This window comes from Chelonoidis abingdonii, chromosome 11 (genome assembly GCF_003597395.2).
Source record: "Chelonoidis abingdonii isolate Lonesome George chromosome 11, CheloAbing_2.0, whole genome shotgun sequence".
Taxonomy (NCBI): domain Eukaryota; kingdom Metazoa; phylum Chordata; order Testudines; family Testudinidae; genus Chelonoidis; species Chelonoidis abingdonii.
In genome coordinates, this window is record NC_133779.1 from 25,249,856 (window position 1) to 25,262,214 (window position 12,359).

At 50.1% G+C, this 12,359-nt stretch overlaps 4 protein-coding genes across 5 annotated transcripts in view; 2 read left to right on the forward strand and 2 right to left on the reverse strand.

Moving 5' to 3' along the window:
- LOC116836046 (uncharacterized) overlaps positions 1 to 12,359 on the forward strand; it is a 441,820-nt gene that overhangs the window by 398,632 nt on the left and 30,829 nt on the right.
- The window catches only part of LOC116836047 (uncharacterized), a 445,785-nt gene that overhangs the window by 363,079 nt on the left and 70,347 nt on the right, over positions 1 to 12,359 (reverse strand).
- Positions 1 to 12,359, forward strand: part of LOC116824745 (uncharacterized) — an 864,335-nt gene that overhangs the window by 254,423 nt on the left and 597,553 nt on the right. The window lies entirely within an intron of this gene.
- Positions 1 to 12,359, reverse strand: part of LOC142047424 (uncharacterized) — a 147,389-nt gene that overhangs the window by 44,707 nt on the left and 90,323 nt on the right.

Below are 12,359 nucleotides of genomic sequence, written 5' to 3' on the forward strand. Positions count from 1 at the left end.
TAGCTGTGCCTTCCTAGGCAGGGATCGGTTAAAGAACACGTGTGTATGTAGCTGCAGCTGGGTGTGTGTAGTGAGGCGGCCTGGCTCCCAGCCGCCCCAGAGAGGGACAAGTCCCTATGGACGCCAAAGTGGGTGGAGTCGCTGGAGTCTGCGCCCGCCCCCCCAGAGGTCAAGGCACAGGACAGGAAGTATAAAAGCCCAGCCCCAGGGCTCAGAAACTGCCTGGCTGCCGGAGAGGCCAGACGCTGATGCCCTAGCTCCCGCTGGGGAGACTCCTGTCGCCTGTGACCGACCCAAGGACTGGCTGCACCTGCGGAGACTGGACGCCGACCAGACGCTGGAAAAGTCCCTAAGCCGACCAGTGCAAAGGGACCCAGAGGAGCTGCCCAGTTCACCCCTCGCTCGGTATCCCAAGGAGCCCATGGTGTGGGACGCTGGGGAAGACGCCGTTGAGACACAGGTATCAGTAGAGAGGGAGGTCAGAAGTAGCCCGGGGGCAGCTGATCTAGTCTGGCAGTAACACACCCAGAGCCCATGCCAGTGTGTTTTGGCCAGGATCCACAGGCTGCCTGCTGCTGTTCGGGCCCCGGGCTGGGACGCAGAGGAGTGGGCGGGCCTGCATCCCCCTGCCACCCCACTCCCGGGTGGCAGTCTCCCCCTCGCCCCAATGCTCAAGCCCAGGAGCCTGGGCTTCTTAAACTACTGAACCGTTTGCTCAGCCCCTGCTGGAGGGTCTGAGCCTTGAACTCTTGTTTGCTGCCTCGCCCTGATCTAGGGCCTGGGCTTAAACTACTGAACTGTTTGCTCAGCTCCTGCCGGAGGGTCTGAGCCCTGAACTATTGTTTGCTGCCCTGCCCCGACCTAGGGCCTGGGTTTCCAATACAAGACTATTGGCTCAGCCCCTGCCTGAGGGCCTGAGGTCCTGGCCGTTTCCTGACCCACCAGGCTAATTCCCCAACGCAGGAGACTCGTGTAGTGAGGCAGCCTGGCTCCCAGCCGCCCCAGGGAGGGGTGGACCCCAACAGCGGACGCTTACAGTGTGTCACTACCTGTATGTGCACTGGTGGAAGTGCATTATGAAGCCTAGAGGGGTTGGCAGCTTGTCACAGCAGTACCGTGTGAGTCGAAACCCAGGCTGGTGGGCCAGGAGGTCTCAGTGGTATCCCAGTTCCAGGTGGCATCCCGGGGGGAACCCATGATAGTGGCGCAGTTGAGCAGGATCATATGCACAGCTTGTTGCTCTGAGACACTGGTGGTGATTTTATGTGAGTTTTAAATGTAGTGGCTGAAGATCGGTCAAAGAAGTTACCGGTTATTTTCTGTTTGCTTATTTCGGGCAAGGGAAGTAGGGAGAGAAAACCAGGAAACTGCATGAAAGTGAAACTAGTAAGAAGCTGGATCTGCGCAGACTGCAGGCAGAAGAGAAGGGGAAAGAACACAGGAGACACATGGCATTACAGCAACGGCGGATTGAAGCAGAGACTGCCAGACAAGAAGCTGCGCACCAAAGGGTCCTGGAACTGCAAGGTAAAGCCATGGAGGGGAAGGAAGAAGAAAGGAAACATGGACTGGACTTGATATAGAGGTGGAACCAGAACCCCCTCTCCTGCCTCCCGCTCCGGGAGTCCCCTCTCCAAAAATCAGTGCTGAATGGAGCAGGTTTGAAAGGATCAGAGGAGAATGGTGGGAGAATCTCTTCTCCTAATTCTGAGTCATCAGATGTAACCTGCTCTGAAATGTCACTTGACTCTTTCATTTTCATGTAGTCTACCTCTCTGTGATGTGGGTTTCTATCTTTCCCAAAGGCTGTTTGGTCACCCAATTGGGGATTTGTTTAGTTGCACAGGCTGGAGCTCAGATTTATTGGAGACACATGACCATTTGCTAAAGTCATTACTTCTCACTTCAGCGCTGCTTTTCCCCCATCCCTCCATGATGACGTGGAGAAAGTTCAAGTGCAGTTCTGTCAACAGGAGAGAACTCTCCAATTTATTGGCCATGCTAACAAAGCAGCAGCAGTGATTTAAAATCTCCACTGGGAAATGGTGAACAGCAGAACCTGAACTAACTGAAGCAAGTGCAGACGATCACAGGGGAGTTCAATTGTTTAAGCCAGCGGTTCTCAAACTTCATTGCACCGTGTCCCCCGTCTGACAACAAAAATTACGACATGACCCCTGCCCCAATCCACGGAAGCTGAAGTCAGAGGGCATCAGCCTCAGTAGCCTGAGCTCCGCCTTGCAGGAGAGATGAAGCTAAAACCTGAGTCCTCCCGGATTGTGGATTAACACTGGTGTCAGTGACATCAGAAATACAGTTCAGAAAGGATGGGACCAGAATCCTCTTCAGCAGAGCACTGGGTGGGACTCCTAACCCCTTCCCACCTCCCTCGATCTAGGGCAAGGACTCGGGGAAACAGTTTTCCCTCCAGAACCTGAAGTCCCTGCAGTTTCCCAGAGGGGAGAGAAGCAGAAATCGGTGGTTGTTTCACCTCATGGTGTTTGATAAGTGGACAGAAAGTTATCACCACCCCGTGCCGGCCAGTCACAGAAGCAGTGGGAGCCCTGGGGGGTGCTGCTTTAACAGGAGAAGGAACGGCCTGGAGAACCAAAATAATTTAAAAATTCACATTTCTTGTCACTAGGAAATAATGGCCACCATGGATCCACCCCAGGGGTGGCTGCATCTTAGCACTGTAGGAAGCAACCTCTCAGGGTGATCCTTTGTCATGGGGTTTGGGAAACTTCTGGACCCGCGCTGCACTCAGAGTGACCGCCTCATCCTGCGTCAGCTGGAGCAGAGAAAAGGGTCCAGCCAACTCTCCTGCTACCAGCCGGGACCCACTGATCCCCCAAACAGGGGGAGGCCTCTGGGGCTGGTCTCTTTCATGGGCAAACCTTTTAAGAAAGATAAAAGGGAGAAGAAATGATTCTCAAAGGAGAGGGGGAAAGATGATCATTGGGCAATTTAACCCCCTGCAACCTCCAGGACAGAGAACGACTCAGGGGAACAGGTTCCCTCCAAGGTAGGGAAAGTTGCTGGGATTTAGGAACCTGGGGAACAGCCCCAAACCCAAGAGGATTTTTTACTGACGTTTGATGATGACATAGAAAGAGGCAAAACCTGAGATTTGAGATCAGTGGTCAGAAGTGAAAGAGAACAGGGCCGAAATGTGAGGGATTTTTGGCTCCAGATTTGAATATTCGAGAGGCCAGTGGAAAATCGGAGGGATTTTACGTCAGGGGTGGAGAGGAGGTAATATCGGGGTGTGTTTCACAGCAATATCTGATGAATGACTAGAGAAAAGGGGGTGACATTTGCACAGATGGGACACTCATGCTGAAAGAACAGAGAAAAGGCTAAATTGGAGATGATGTGGGTATTTTAGCATTAGAGAAACGGGGGGAATCGCTGGGCACATTTGATTAGTAACAGACATGAGCGAGAAAAGGGGGCAGTGTTTAGGGTGTTTTCTTCCCATCTTTGAGATCTGCAGAGAAAATGGGCCAGGAACAGCTTTCGGGGGGCCAGAGATGGGGGACTGGCAGGTCGCTGGAGGTGGGAAGGGAGTAGCGGGGGGAGGGGATGGGTGAGCCCCCCGCCCAGCCCCGCTCTCTCCCCCTGCCAGCGACCCCCTCTCTGCCCCCGGCGGCCCCGCCTCCAGCGACGCCCCATCGGTCCGTTCTCCACCCTCCTCCCCAGTGACCCCCCCTCCTCCCCCATCGTGCCCCCCGCCCTTACCCGCTTCCCCAGCCTCAGCGCACCGGGAAGGGGGGAACGTCAGGCAGGGAACAGCAGAGGCCGGAAGTGAGGCACCACATTAGGGTGGGAGGGGTCGCCGCGAGACGCGGCCGTTGGGGTGGTCGCAGCAGCAAACGGGACGTTCCAATGGCCCCACCCTCATCCCAGCAGACCCCGCGTGCTGCTCTGGCCCCGCCCTCCTCCTGGCCGCCCCCACTCACTGCTCTGGCCCCACCCTCGTCCCAGCAGCCCCCGCGTGCTGCTCTGGCCCCGCCCTCCTCCCAGCAGCCCCCGCTCGCTGCTCTGGACCCGGCCTGTGTCCTGTGGATACTGGCCCATGCTCATCTCGCCCCTCCCCCAGCTCCACCCTCATCCTCCTCCAGCTCCACCCTCTGCACTCCCATCCTCCCCATCCCCCCAACCTAGCATAAGTTTGGCTTGTGACCTTTGGCACAGATAAATGGCCTTGTAGTTACCCTTTTGGATTTTGGGGAACTGAACATGTCTACCTAAGACATTTGGGACTTAGCGGTAACCACAGGAACATGGATGTAACGACCAGAAACTGGTTTGAGCAGCAGGTTTCCAGAATGATCTCGTTGGCATTAACAGGTACGACTGTGCTAGCCTACAGGATAAGTGCTCCCCGATATTATGGGGGTGAGGACGTTAGATTTAGGCACAGGTTGGGCACTGGCATGAATACTCAGGAGAGTGCTCAGACCCAAACCACCATGCGGAAGCAGCTCTCGCTGGCTTTTTCCAGCTCTTGGCTTTTTCATCTTCTTTATTTTTCAAGGGCTTGTCTCCACTTACCAGTGAATCGACACTGTGGCGACTGATCCACCGGGGGTCGATTTAGCAGGTGTTCACTAGACCCACTAAAACAACCGCCAGTCGCTCTCTCGTCGACTCTGGTACTGCACCGGAACGAGAAGCATAAGGTAAGTCAACAGGAGAGTTTCTCCCGTCAAACCAGCGTGGTGTAGACACCGCAATAGGTCGACCTAAAGTATGTCGACTCCAGTTACATTATTCACATAGCTGGAGTCATGTTACTTAGGTTGACTTAACCCTGTAGTGTAGACCTGCTGTTAGTCTCTTAGCTGGTAACTCAGCCACTCAGCATTTTACCCTTCAGCTCCATTATTCATCATCAATGTCGAGCGTTGAGGAACCTGGACCATCAGACTCATCTGGCATTGCCAGAGACAAGGCTGGTCCTTTGTCTCTCACCACGGGGTCCCCAAGGAGGGTGTGAGGATGCTAATTTAGGAAACTTTTAAACAATGGTACCATATGTACCCCCAGAATTGTGTTATTTTGGGATCTTCTGCCATGTGTGTCGGTGGAAGGGGTCTCGCATGTGAGAATATTTGCATCATGAGAAAAAACACCTCTTGTATTTTCACACTTCTTAATCTTTCACAAGAGGCGGTGGCAGAGGAGAAGTGATGCAAATGCGTAAAACACACAACAGAAAATCTAAGGCCTGGTCTACACTGCAGTCCTATAACGACATTGCTCAGTGTTTGAAAAATCCACGCCACTGAGCAACGGTTATACCGACCTAACCCCCTGCAATGGGATCCCCGGGGTAAAACCTGGCACTGTGGGACCGCTGTGCCTCCTTCACTCCTGCCTGGATTGTCTCTCACAATAATATGCCAGTGACAAGCAGCAAATCTCAGCCGGTCCTGTGTCCACTCAGCCATTAGCACATGGAGCCCCGCACCCAGCTAAATTGCATGAATGTTCCCTGGGTCACTCATGGAAAATACGGAGAGGCAGCAGCCAATCACCCCAGTCTTACACCCCAGAAACATACCGTCTTACACTGCTCAAGCCTCCCTTGGACAGTGCAAGCTCATTAATCAATTTGCCACTTCTTCCAAGGGACATGGACATGCACCTGCCTTTGTAACCTGCGCAGACGCTTCCCAAGCACTTCAACCAATACCACGCTGGTTTAGATAAAACATAAAACAGATTTATGAACTACAGCCAGATTTTAAGTGATTATAAGTAACAGGCATAGAGACCAAAATTAGTTACCTAAGAAACAGAAATAGAAACACAGTTTAAATTCGAACTTTAACAGACTAAGCAAGATTTGACTCAAACAGTCTCTCACCCTAATAGACGTCAGAGGCAGCTCACAGTTCTCAGTACTCAGACTGAACTCCCTTCCACCCTGCGACCAAGCTCCCTAGTTCAAAGTCTTTGTCCTCCAGACAATCTTTCAGGTGTTGATACGAGGTGGGGAGAGGCCAAGTGATGATGTCGTTCTCCCTCTTTTATACTTCCAGCTGCTAGAAAGATCCTTGCTGTGACACTGGTTAGGGTAAATTCAACAAAAACAAACTAACCCCCCACTTCTATTTCCTCCACATCTGCAGCGTGAAGGGCAGCATTCCCCATAACACAGGATTAGCTAGGAGACACCTTCGTAGCGCCTGGGTTACAAATGCTCTGGGAACCAAATACCACACACAACCGTTTTGTCTAGTTCCAAGTCAGTGACTGTGGAATTCTCTTCCCCAGATCATCTGAGACAATATGGACTAAACCAGCAGTTCCCAAACTGTTTTAAGGGGATCACCAGGGCTGGCGTTAGACCCTGGACTGAAGCCCAAGCCCCAGCCCCACTGCCTGGGGTTGAAGCCAAAGCTTGAGGGCTTCAGCCCCCACACATGGCAGGACTCGGGCTGCGGCTTCATCCCCCCTGCAGGATGAGGCTCAGGCTACTGCCCTGCTGCTGGGGGCTGAAGTCCTCTGACTTCAGCATCTGCGAGGGGGATCCTGTAGCAATTTTTGTTGTTAGAAGTGGGTTACGGTGAAATGAAGTTTGAGAACCACTGGCTTAAACAATTGAACTCCACTGTGATCATCTGCACTTGCTTCAGTTAGTTGCACAGTTTGGGTCTGCTGGTGTTCACTATTTCCAAGTGGAGATTTTAAATCACTGCTGCTGCTTTGTTAGCATGTCCAGTAAATTGGAGAGTTCTCTCCTGTTGACAGAACTGCACTTGAACTTTCTCCACGTCATCATGGAGGGTGGGGGAAAAGCAGCGCGGAAGTGAGAAGTAATGACTTTAGCAAATGGTCATTTGTCTCGAAGTCTCCAATAAATCTGAGCTCCAGCCTGTCAAACTAAACAAATCTCCAGTTGTGTGACCAAACAGCCTTTGGGAAAGACAGAAACCCACATCACGGATAGACTAAATGAAAATACTAAGTGAAATTCCAGAACAGGTTACATCTGATGACTCAGAATTAAGACAAGAGATTCTCCCGTCAGATTCTCCTCTGATCCATTCAAACCTGCTTCACTCAGCAGTGTCTCATTATTGAGTTATATACAAAAGTTTCAGCATCCTAACATCCTCATAATGAGGGCAAAAAACATCTAACCTTCCCCAAAGTGGCTTTGCCAATAAACTGAAACTGGGATTTAAAATCCAAATGATCACTCTGCGTTTGGGATCTATTTGAATTCCCCTTCCAGCAGTTGACACTTTCATCTCCCCATGACTGATTAAACAAGTCAAAGCATCTTCTCCAAACATAGACAGCTGAGAACACTGCACCACACGACACTTTGAGAGGCGGTAACAGTTCTGGAATGATGGGGAAGGAGGGAATCTCTCTGAATCACCTCATCTCCTTCCAGTGCCACAGAGGCTGAAATGACATTGTTTTTCCTGCCCCTGCTTCTCTTAATTATATTTAAATATTTCATAAATGAAAAAAAGGGTCCAAAAATGCCATTGAGCACACTCCACAGCAATGTGAGAACTGAGAATGATACAATCTGTATCTCTGGTGACTATAAAAAATAACTGTACAATAAGAGGAACGGTATAAATGCGATGCTCCTTGTTTCATGGAAGGAGAGAGAAACTCCCATTATTCAGGGGACAATGGAGTGGCTAGAAAAGACAATCGAGTCCACCCCAGAAAAGGGTGAACTGCCCAAGGGAAAAATGAGGAAATCACTTGGACAAGCTGAGGGATAACCCTGATGCAAATGGTTCAAACAGCTTTAAAGGTTACTACATGGGAATAGTGAAAGTGTTAAAGAAAAAACGTATTGATAGCCCTACAAGTTTTTATGATGTTTAACTCCCTTGCAGATTCTGATAAGGGCTGAGCTCTGAGTGAAGTTTTTTTCACACTCACAGCATTCAAGGGGTCTCTTTCCCGTGTCGATTCTCTGCTGTCAAGTGAGCTGGGGGCTGCAATTGAAGGTTTTCCCCCACTCGCAGCATTTATAGGATCCTTCTCCCGTGTGTGGATTCTCTGGTGTGCAGTGAGTAGTGATTATAAAAATTAATAATGATTAATTGCACAGCTAACCAATCATAGAATACCATGTATTTAAATATTTTTGGATGGCAGTTGGTATTCTATTGTTTAAAAGCATGATCAAACTGTGAATAATCATGATTAATTTCTTTAATCGCAATTTATTTTTTGAGTTAATCATAGTTAACTCACACGATTAATGGACAGCCCTAGTACTGAGGTGTGAGCTTTGATAGAAGCTTTTCCCGAATTCACATTAATAGGATCTCTCTCCCGTGCGGATTCTCCAATATCTAGTACGGTGTGAGCTGAGAGTGAAGCTTTCCCCGCACTCTCAGCATTCACGGGGTCTCTCTCCTGTGAGGATTCTCTGATATTGAGCAATATTTGAATTGTCAGTGAAGCTTTCCCCGCACTCTCAGCATTCATGGGGTCTCTCTCCCGTATGGATTCTCTCATGTCTGGTGAGCTGTGAGCCGCAATTGAAGGCTTTCCCGCACTCACCACATTTATAGGGCCTCTCCCCGGTGTGGATTCGCTGATGTTTAATGAGGTTTGAGGTGGAAATGAAGCTTTTCCCGCACTCACAACATTCATAGGGTCTCTCTCCTGTGTGGATTCTCTCATGTCTAGTGATGTCTGAGCTCCTAGTGAAGCTTTTCCCGCACTGAGAGCACTGAAAGGGCCTCTCCCCCGTGTGGATTCTCCCATGGGCAGTAAGATCTGAGCTGTAAGTGAAGGTTTTCCCGCACTCACGGCATTCATAAGGTCTCTCTCCCCTGTGCATTCTCTCATGTCTAGTGAGCTTTGAACTGCAACTGAAGGTTTTCCCGCACTCACCGCATTTATAGGGCCTCTCCCCGGTGTGGATTCTCTGATGCTGAATAAGCTTTGAGCTGGAAATGAATCTTTTTCCGCAGTCACAGCATTCGTAGGGTCTCTCTCCCGTATGAATTCTCACATGTCTAGTAAGGTCTGAGCTCCTAGTGAAGGTTTTCCCGCACTGAGAGCACTGAAAGGGCCTCTCCCCCGTGTGGATTCTCTCATGGGTAGTAAGATCTGACCTGAGAGTGAAGGCTTTCCCACACTCGCTGCATACATGGGCTCTCTCTCCCGTGTGGATTCTCTCATGTCGAGTGAGCTCTGAGCCGCAATTGAAGGCTTTCCCGCACTCGCCACATTCATAGGGCCTCTCCCCGGTGTGGATTCTCTGATGCTGAATAAGATTTGAGCTGGAAGTGAAGCTTTTCCCGCACTCACAGCATTTATAGGGTCTCTCTCCCGTGTGCGTTCTCTCATGTCTAATGAGGGATGAGCTCCTAGTAAAGCTTTGTGCACACTGAGAGCATTGAAAGGGCCTCTCCCCCCTGTGCATTCGCTCATGTGTAGTGAGATACGAGCTGAGAGTGAAGGTTTTCCCACACTCTCTACATTCATAAGGTCTCTCTCCTGTGTGGATTATCTCATGTCGAGTGAGATGTGAGATGCGATTGAAGGTTTTCCCACACTTGCAGCATTCGTAGAGTTTCTCTCCCATGTGGAGTCTCTGATGTTTAATAAGGGCGGAGCAGTCACTGAAGTTGTCCCCACACTCAGTGCATGTGGATTTTCTCTTTCCTCTGAGGATTTTCTGCTTGACTGTGGTTTCTTTGTGGTCCTTGTGAGTTCCCCAATGGTAAATAAATGTACTCAATTTCTCCCCTGGCTGGTTTCCCTGCTCTGTCTCTGTCCTGTGCTGAATCTCACAGTTTTTTCTCTCTTCATGACTTCTACACATGTTCCTTTTGGATATTTCTGAGAAAGCTCCGTGTGGTTCCACTTGCTCAGTATCTTCCTGCTGAGAATTCTGCTCCTCATTCTCACTCAGCGACACATCACCTGCTGCAATAGAGAGAGGAACCTCAAACTGGGCTGGACAAGGGAAGAGCAAACCAAAATAAGTGCTGGAGAGATGAAAAAAAACAGGAACTGAATTCCCCCAAACTCTTCCCCCAAATTCTGCCTTCACAGCCCATTCAAATGCTCAGATGGAAGGGAGAAAGCTACTGCCGAGTGTCCGTTAGGATCCATAGGAAGCCATGAGCTGTATCTGCCCTGACGATATGACACCTGCTGGGGACAATCCTGAACTGAGAGCTCCCAAACTCCTTGTAGGGTATCCCCAGATTTTTCGCTCAGGCACTTACAGATTCTGAGTTGGTTAAATGTTCCTCACCCGTGCAGGGACCTCTGAGGATCTCTCTTTCCTCTGAACCCTGGAGGTCTGGGACCCACGGCTCTGTGCCTTGTTCCAGCTGGGAGATGACATCAGGTTTGGAAACTGGAAACCCTACTCAGATGAAAGAAAACAAAGGAGATCAGGTGAATTCATAAGACTTTGTCATGAAAAATAATTATTGATTTAAAACCCAGCCCTTAGTAAACCAGTGAAATCCCAGGGCCAGCTCCCCAGATCCTCAAAGTGCAGAACACTCTGCTGAAGAGGGATTGAAATACACACATATGTGCTGAGATCACACACACACAGACACTGTGACAGTCTGTAACCCTGTATTCACTGTTTTGCAAAATTATGATATATTTTGTACAAAGTATGCCTTGTCAGGCATCATTTGGAAACTCATAATACGCTGAACATTATTGTCTTGTTAAACCGTGTGTTAAATAGAAACACTGCGTATATAAAGTGTGACAGAGCTCCTTCTCCGGCTCAGTGGGTTGCGTACTTCCTCTTAGTGGCGGGCTGGGGTATTCCTCTCCCCCTCAGGATTTCCCCATGCCCCTGGGTTTATTGTTCACACCTTGCCTGAGCAGGGTTCCTCATGGCCTTTGTGACAGGGGAAGGGGGAGGGGAGCCTCTTAATCTCTGGTAGCCCCTCTGGGCACGGTGGTGACAGGCTAGATACCCAGTTCAGTCTCTCCCCTCTGGTGGGTTCTCTTCCCTGAAAGGCTGTTTGCCGTGTTGGGTAGGGTTTCCCCAGCCCTTCGCCTCCGTACCTGGGGGACGTCCCTCCTGGTGCTCATCAGCCTCTGCACCGCCCAGCTCTCCAGTAATACGCCTGCCTGCCTCCCACAGCACCTATCACGTGCTCCTATCTGGCTGGAGGGGAGGCTCTTAACAGGTTCTGGCAGGCCCCTTGATTGGCCCCAGGTGTCTTAATTAACCTGGAGTAACCCCTGTTCAGTTACCAGGGGAAAAGGAACCTGCTTATCCTGGGGCCAATATACTTGCCTTCCACCACTCTCCTGTAGCCGGCTGGCTTGACCCCGTCACAAAAGAGATAAGATTTTACTGCAAGATGTTACTGAAAAAAATGTTACAGTTCTGGGGAACACCCACAGACCAGTTCCTCAGAGACAGCAAGGCCAGCACCTGGTAAAATGGCCACTCTCCAGTAGTGAGCTGGAGAAGGCGTGAGCGAGAAATTTCCATTTTATCACAGGGAGGACTTGAACCTCACCTCCACGACAGACAGCCTGTCACCATGACTCAGCTGAACAGTGAAGATGTTTCTAGCACCAAGGCCTGAATTATAAAAAGAGGTGGGGAAAACACTTGATACTCTCTCTCTCCTGCCCCTTTTCTCTCTGAACAACTCCTGAAGAACTGAACTTTGGGAGGCAGGGCCCCTGGCTGAAAGGAAACCCAGCCTGTCACTGCATACGGAGAGAAAGAGCCATTTGCTGTGAATCTGTTTTAGCTTGTGAAGTTAGACGCTACTTTGCGTTTCATCTTTTATTTCTTTTGTGAGCAATTCTGACTTTTATGCCTCATTCCTTGTAGTCACTTAAAATCTTTTCTTTCCGTAGTTAATAGATACAACAATAGAACAACTTATTGTTGGATTACAGTGTGTGAGAAATTCCACTTGGGATAACAAGCCTGGTGCATGTCATTTTCCATGGATGAAGTGACAGACTTTGTATGACATTGTATTGTTCAGTAATGTGCTGGAGAGTGCAGACACACATTTCGGGGGGGGGGGGGGGGGGGAATCTGGGACTAGAGAATGGGCCGGTATTCCCCTGGGGTGTAATTCACGAGTGGGTGAGCAGCAGCACTCAATCCTGTGTTGCTGGGAGCGAGTTACATGCTGGAGAACGTGTGTTAGCTGCCCAGGAGTGGCTGCTCTCACAGCAAAGCAGTGTGGAAAGGCACCCCAGGATGGAGAAGTGATGGGGGACAGCTGTTCAACAGTCCAGAGTGTAACCTGGGTAACACCACAGACACTCATTAGCAAAGAGGCTCCTAAAACACACAGAAGATAAATGAATGTCTCAGAAAGTGAAGACTCCACACAGAAGGCAAG